Source organism: Rhinopithecus bieti, unplaced genomic scaffold (genome assembly GCF_001698545.2).
Source record: "Rhinopithecus bieti isolate Rb0 unplaced genomic scaffold, ASM169854v2 scaffold_641, whole genome shotgun sequence".
Classification (NCBI taxonomy): domain Eukaryota; kingdom Metazoa; phylum Chordata; class Mammalia; order Primates; family Cercopithecidae; genus Rhinopithecus; species Rhinopithecus bieti.
In genome coordinates, this window is record NW_016803417.1 from 4,842,175 (window position 1) to 4,848,956 (window position 6,782).

The following is a 6,782-nucleotide window of genomic DNA, read 5'->3' on the forward strand; positions in this document are numbered from 1 at the left end:
TTTTTTTTTTTTTTTTTTTTTTTTTTTTTTTGAGACAGAGTCTTTTGTTCCATTGCCCAGGCTGGAGTGCAGAGGCATGATCTCAGCTCACTGCAACCTCTGCCTCCCGGTTTCAAGCGATTCTCCTGCCTCAGCCTCCCGAGTAGCTGGGAATACAGGCATACCCCACCATGTCTGGCTAATGTTTGTATTTTTAGTAGAGACAGGGTTTCACCACGTTGGCCAGGCTGGTCTTGAACTCCTGACCTCAGGTGATCCGCCTGCCTCGGCCCCCCAAAATGCTGGGATTACAGGCGTGAGCCACCACTCGCAGCCTAACACCTGGGATCTTGTTCAGGTTTGGTTAATACTGTGGAGAGGCCATTTAAGGACCTTATGGTTCAGTTTTCTAATTTTTTTTTTTTTTTTTGAGACAGAGTCTTGCTCTTGTTGCCCAGGCTGGAGTGCAACGGCGGAATGTTGGCTCACTGCAACCTCTGCCTCCTGGGTTCAAGCAATTCTCCTGCCTCAGCCTCCCGAGTAGCCGGAATTATAGGCATGCACCACCACACCCGGCTAATTCTGTATTTTTTAGTAGAGATGGGGATTCTCCACGTTGGTCAGGTTGGTCTTGAATTCTCCACCTCAGGTGATCCACCCGCCTTGGCCTCCCAAAGTGCTGGGATTACAGGCGTGAGTCACCGCACCCGGGAGTTTTCTTACCTATAAAATGATAATTCAGGATGTTAGCAGCAGTGAATCTGTATGAGTCTGCAGCAACTTCAATTCTTGCCTCCTCAGAAGAAAGAATCTGACTGAGGAGTATAAGCCAGAAAGGAGAGACTGAGGCAAGGTTTAGAGAGTGTCGACGAAAACAGTCAAACTGTGTAAAATATTTGAAGACATTTATTCTGAGCCAAATATGAGTGACACAGCCTTCAGGAGGTCCTGAAAACATATGCCCAAAGTGGTCAGGGTGCAGCTTGGTTTTATACATTTTAGGGAGGCAAGAGACATCAATCAAATACATTTGAGAAATATATTGGTTTAGTCCAGAAAGGTGGGGCAATTCAAAGGAGGGCAGGCACCTTCCAGTCTATAGGTGAATTTAAACATTTTCTGGTTGACAGTTGGTTGAGTTTGTCTAAAGACTTGAGATTAATAGAAAGGAAATGTTCAGGTTAAGATAAAAGATTGTAGAGACTAAGGTTCTTCTTTAGTGGCTGCCCTCCTATTCAGACCTTTAGAAGGTGCTAGACTCTCAGTCAGGTGCGGTGGCTCACACCTGTAATCCTAGCACTTTGGAGGGTGGGGCGTGGGGGCGGGGTGGGCGGTGCTGAAGCAGGTGGATCGCAATAAGACCAGGAGTTCAAGACTAGCCTGGTCAGTGTGGTGAAACCCTGTCTCTATTAAAAATACAAAAATTAGCTGGGTGTGGTGGCAGGCACCTGTAATCCCAGTTACTCGGGAGGCTGAGGTAGGAGAATGGCTTGAACCCGGGAGGCAGAGGTTGCAGTGAGCTGACATGGCAACACTGCACTTCAGCCTGGGCAACAGAGTGAGACTCTGTCTCAATAAATAAATAAATAAACAAATAAATACATACATAAAGGTGCTAGACTCTTAATCTCTTCAGGTGGGAGGGCCTGGAAGAAAAATATCTAGCTATGTTAACAGAAATTCTTCACAGATGCAAATTTTCCCCCACAAAGGATGGCTGTGCAGGGCCATTTCAAAATATGGCAAAGAAACATGTTTTGGGATAAAAGATTTTGATTCTCTTGTCATATAATATTATGCCAGAGTCAGACTAAAAAGTCACAATATATAGGGTTAAATAAAACCCATCTGATGAGAATTTTTGGTCTGTAGGGCATGACTCCCCAGACCCCTTAGACAGGAATTTGGAAGGTAAGAAAAAAATCAGAGCTTAGTCCTCAAGCAGGAGTGAAAGTTTATTCAAAAGCTTTAGAGCAGGAATGAAAGGAAGTAGAGTACATTTGTAAGAGGGCCAAGGGGGCACCTTGAAAGATCGAGTGCACAGTTTGACCTTTGACTTGGGGTCTTATAGGCCGGCATACTTTCAGGGTCTTGGGTTACTTCTCCCAATTCTTCCCTCAGGGTGGGCTGTCCACACGTGCAGTGGCCTGCTAGCACTTGGGAGGGGAGTATGCACAGTGTATTTGCTGGAATTGTACAGATGCTTTCTCGAGGCGTTCTTCCTTTACCAGTGTAGCATTCCCACAGGAAGGTCATTTACCAATTAAACTCCACCACTTTGCCTCTTAGTGCACTTGCTTGAGCTCACCCGCCCAGTTCCTGAGATCTTATTGGGAAGCTGCTGATCATCACTTTCAGGTTTTTTCTATCTATTTGGAGACTGCCTTTCCCTGATGCTGGCTGCAACCAGTTATTATTTGAGAGAGACAGTGTAACAACCATCTGACTTACCTGATGGTCACCTGACATTCCTGGTCGGGGTGGGGGGCCCTCTCCTGCACTGCACATGTCTGCCTGACTATCTACTGTAACAAGGACACCATCAGATGATTGCTAAGGTTTCTCCCCATGTGAGGAGTCCTGAGAAAGTGGTATTATCAGAGATACTGAAGAGTCCTCAGGGAAAGTCTCGATGGCCTAGACAGCCTGTGGCACTCCATGTCACCCTGCCACCAATGTCTCCCTATCTTTTGTCATCCTCTGATCTCCTCCTGCTCAACCCCATTTCAGGGGAGGAGGAAAGAAATGTAGAAAAGATAATGAGGCAAAGTGGCGATGGGTAGTGAGAGGATGATGAAGTGGTAGATAATGGGAGAGTGGAGGGAAGACACAGAGATTATACACATATACTTTGTTAGAGAAAGGACATGGGGAAAAGATAGGGGGCATCAAAGAAAGAACATTTACCTTCTTTTTTCATCAAATAAAATAATTGCTGACATTTATTAAGCCCTTGTCCAAGGCCTGGCACCTTGTTCAGTTTTTCACGTGCATCATTTCATTTAGCCCTCATACATCTCATTTTATAGATAAGTGAGAAACAGACTTACAAAATTAATCAGGGTGTCCAAAATCACTAATTAGTAAGAGACAGGACAAGGCATTGAACTTTAGTATCTCTGACCCCTGAGCTTGTACTTATAAATACTAGCCCACATGGCTTTCCTGCCAGCATTTCCTCTGAGCCAGGGAATGTCACCATTTTCCTTATGGCCATCAGCATTTAGACTCGATGTCATTGCTGACCTACAGTGATGAGCTCATCACCATGGGCAGAGAGATAGGCAGGCACCTAGCCATGCACTCACTCACCCACTGATGACACTCAGGAAGGCTTGGTGAAGACAAGTAAAGACAATGAATATTATACATAGAAAGTATTTCTTGTGAGGTGCCATCATGTAGGGAAAGCTTCTTAATTAACTCTGGCTGGGTCTAATGTTGAAACTAATTCTTAGCCGGGCATGGTGGCTCACGCTTATAATCCCAGAACTTTGGGAGGCCGAGGTGGGCAGATCACGAGGTCAAGAGATCAAGACCATCCTGGCCAACATGGTGAAACCCCGTCTCCACTAAAAATACAAAAATTAGCTAGGTGTGGTGGCACATACCTGTAGTCCCAGCTACTCAGGAGGCTGAGGCAGGAGAATTACTTGAACCATGTAGGCAGAGGTTGCAGTGAGCAGAGATCGTGCCACTGCACTCCAGCCTGGTGACAGAGAGAGACTCCATCTAAAAAAAAAAAAAAAATTATTTTTTGTTTTTTCTGGATAGAAGAGAGTTCCTGCACATGTGCCCAGAAGATCACAGGTGCCTGTGGTTTGTTGGGGGATAACATACACAAAAATAAGTGGTGAATATCCATAGCTAACCATAGCAAATTTTCTCAGTATTATACCTGTCAGAAAACCCAAGAAATCCTCATTGTAGGATTCCTCTAGGTCACCCTCTAGCGATTATGATCGATGATCACAGAGCTGTGATGCGATGATGTCCCATTAGGGGTCTTCCACCTGCTTATCATTTCTCTGCCTGATATTTCAACTGTAAATTTGTGAGGAAATTTGGGAAAGACTGCATCAGACTCCTATCCAATAGTCTCCAAGCTGTGTGCACTTTCCCTGGATCTTTCTTTGTTTCAATGCAGGGATATTATATCGGTTTTGGAATCAGACTCACGTTCAAATTCTGCCTCTGCTGTTTATTGAGTGAGGAGCAGTGGTACGAATCCCTTGTCCTTGAAACTGCTGTATTCTCTCCTGTAGAAAGGAATTACGGCAGGTGTTATGAGGATCAGGTGAGCTAGCACATGCAATGCACCAGCACAGGGCCTGGAATATGGCAGGTGACCACTCACTGCAAACTCTTATTCTTCATGCTTCAGTTATGTATTGCTATATAAAATACCAACCCAGGCCTTAGCAGCCCCCAGGACTACACCCATTTGTCATGAAGAGCTTTAGTGAGCTTTACTTGAATAACAACCATTTATTTGCTCATAGTTCTGTAATCTGGGCTGGGTTCTTCTACTGGTCTCACCTGGGGTAGTTCATGCTCTCATGCTGACCATCAGGAAGCTGATCTGGGGCCAAAAATCCAAGACAGCATCACTCACGTGTCAGGAAGCCTGGCTGGGGTGCCTGGACCAGCTCGGATCAAGCCTCTGCTTGGTGTAGTGCTCTGTTGTTAGCATCTTAAAATTCTTAACAATTTAAAAACAAGGGACCCTGCATTTCATTTTACACGAATCCCTGCAAATTGTGTAACCAGTCCTTGCAGCTGGATCTCCTTCTATACTAGCTCAGGGCTCCAAGGGAGTGAAAGCAAAAGCTGGCAGGCTTCTTAAGACCAAGGCTAGAACTGGTATGATATCATTTTGCCACATTCTATGGGCCAAAGCAATTCACAAGGCCGTCCCTGATTCGAGAGGAGGAGCGGGAAAATCTTTATGGCCATCACTCGACCTCCATTTCCTACTTTCAGCATTTTCAGCAACTGGGTCAGCAACTGGGTCCTGAGAGAGCTCCTCTGGTGCTAAGAAGCAGATACCTCCCCAAGTGACCTCATAAAAAGAGGAATATGTGGTAGAGGGTTGGAAATCTCTCAGAAATGAGGTATAACCCCATCTTAGGAAAGTGGAAAGAGTTAGAAACTCAGGATCTGAGGCTACGCCTTGCTTCTCAGTGGTCACATTGACTTCCTTGGTCAGTTATGGCTTGAGGGGAGGTCAGGGAAACTGGTCACTCAGAAGAGACAACTGCCCTTTACAGAGACTGTGGGCAGGCCAGCTCTCTATAAGAGACTGTGAATAAGGTAGGGTATATCCCCTGACAGAAATGTTTTTTCTTTATCAGCCATTTATGAAGCACCAATAATTATATGTAAGACAGTATCTTGGCCTGCGGGGATATGACTCTAGGAGAGCAGGGCTCCTTTGTTTCAGTCACATAAGGGTATATCTGTTTAACTCTAATTGAAGTCGGGGATGGGGGCAGGTGAATAATCAGAGGTTTATTCTTACTGTCCTTGTGCTTGGGGAGTCAGCCCCAGTCCTTGGTGACTGGCTCACATATCCTCATGTGGCTAGCAACACCCACCTACCATGGCGGTACAGGAGAATGCTTAACTCACTGTAATCTCCAATGCCTGGGTTCAAGCGATTCTCTCGCCTCAGCCTCTGGAGTAGCTAGGACTACAAGTATGCACCACCATGCCTGGCTAATTTCTTTTACAGAGATGGAGGTCTTGCTCTGTTGCCTAGGCTGGTTTCAAACCCCTGGCCTCAATCAATCCTCCCACTTTGGCCTCCCAGAACCCTGGGATTACAGGGGTGAGCCACTGCACCTGGCAGAGAATGCATTCTTTTACAAAAATGCCAATTCACCTCAAAGAAAAGTTGAGTGAAGAAGGATGAGAAATTGTGACTTTATCTTACTTACTTTGGTCCTGCTCCAAAGATGACAGACTGAGGCCCGCAGAAGCAGGGATTCCCATATGGACTTGGGAATGTCATTACCATCTCCTTGGGGCATGCAGAGGAGAGTGGTCACCATCTCTTGACCCCTCTCGTCAGCATGCTCCCCACTTCCCTACTCTACTTCCTCATGGTTTCCTTCCTTCGTGCCCTCAGTCTGGTGTCTTTACCCCTGTCCTGGAGACCCCATCTCTTTTCCCCAGTACATAGCACCCCTCCTCCGTCCCTTATCACACGTTCCACTCAGCTGGCGCTAACGCTTTCCTTGGCCCAGCTTTGCTAGCTGTGAAAAGCAAGGCGTGAGGTGCAGTCCATCAGATGGAAGAGATGATATAATTGATGATCAGATCCAGGGCAGGCGCCCAGCAGTAACAGCTGTGGCAAATTTCTATATAAGCTAGCTGAGAAACAAGCTAATAAAATGAGCTTATTTCCCAGTGACAATGGAATCTAGTGTTCTATGACCAGCTCCTTGCAAAACAATAATCCTGGCATTATGACAAGATTCACGTTAACTGTGCAGGGCCCTGTCTTGACTACCCAGGTGGCTAGCATCCACTTGGATAAGAATGTCCTGATCTTCAAATCTCTTCCCTGATAAAAGGAGGGCTGCTGCTCTCAAGGAACTTCAGTCAAGGGGAGTCGGGGAGATAGTCCCATACACAGACAAAAAACTAGAGGGTGAAAGGCCAATGAGTGGTGGGAAGGAGAGGGAAAGAAGCTTCCAGAAGTAAGTGCTGAATGGGAGATTAAACTTGGCTGGGGGCCACGGTGGAGCACAGGTGTAATGGAGGGTGGAGCCTCTTTCAAACCTCACTCCTCACTGTGT

At 46.1% G+C, this 6,782-nt stretch overlaps 1 long non-coding RNA gene across 1 annotated transcript; it reads right to left on the reverse strand.

Moving 5' to 3' along the window:
• Positions 1-3,665: 3,665 nt before the first annotated feature.
• LOC108536767 (uncharacterized) lies at positions 3,666-6,345 on the reverse strand. The gene is made up of 3 exons (XR_001887621.1): positions 5,919-6,345; positions 4,159-4,238; positions 3,666-3,711 (listed from the first exon to the last, which is right to left on the reverse strand). It is a non-coding gene; the product is annotated as an uncharacterized LOC108536767 (long non-coding RNA).
• Positions 6,346-6,782: the final 437 nt, after the last annotated feature.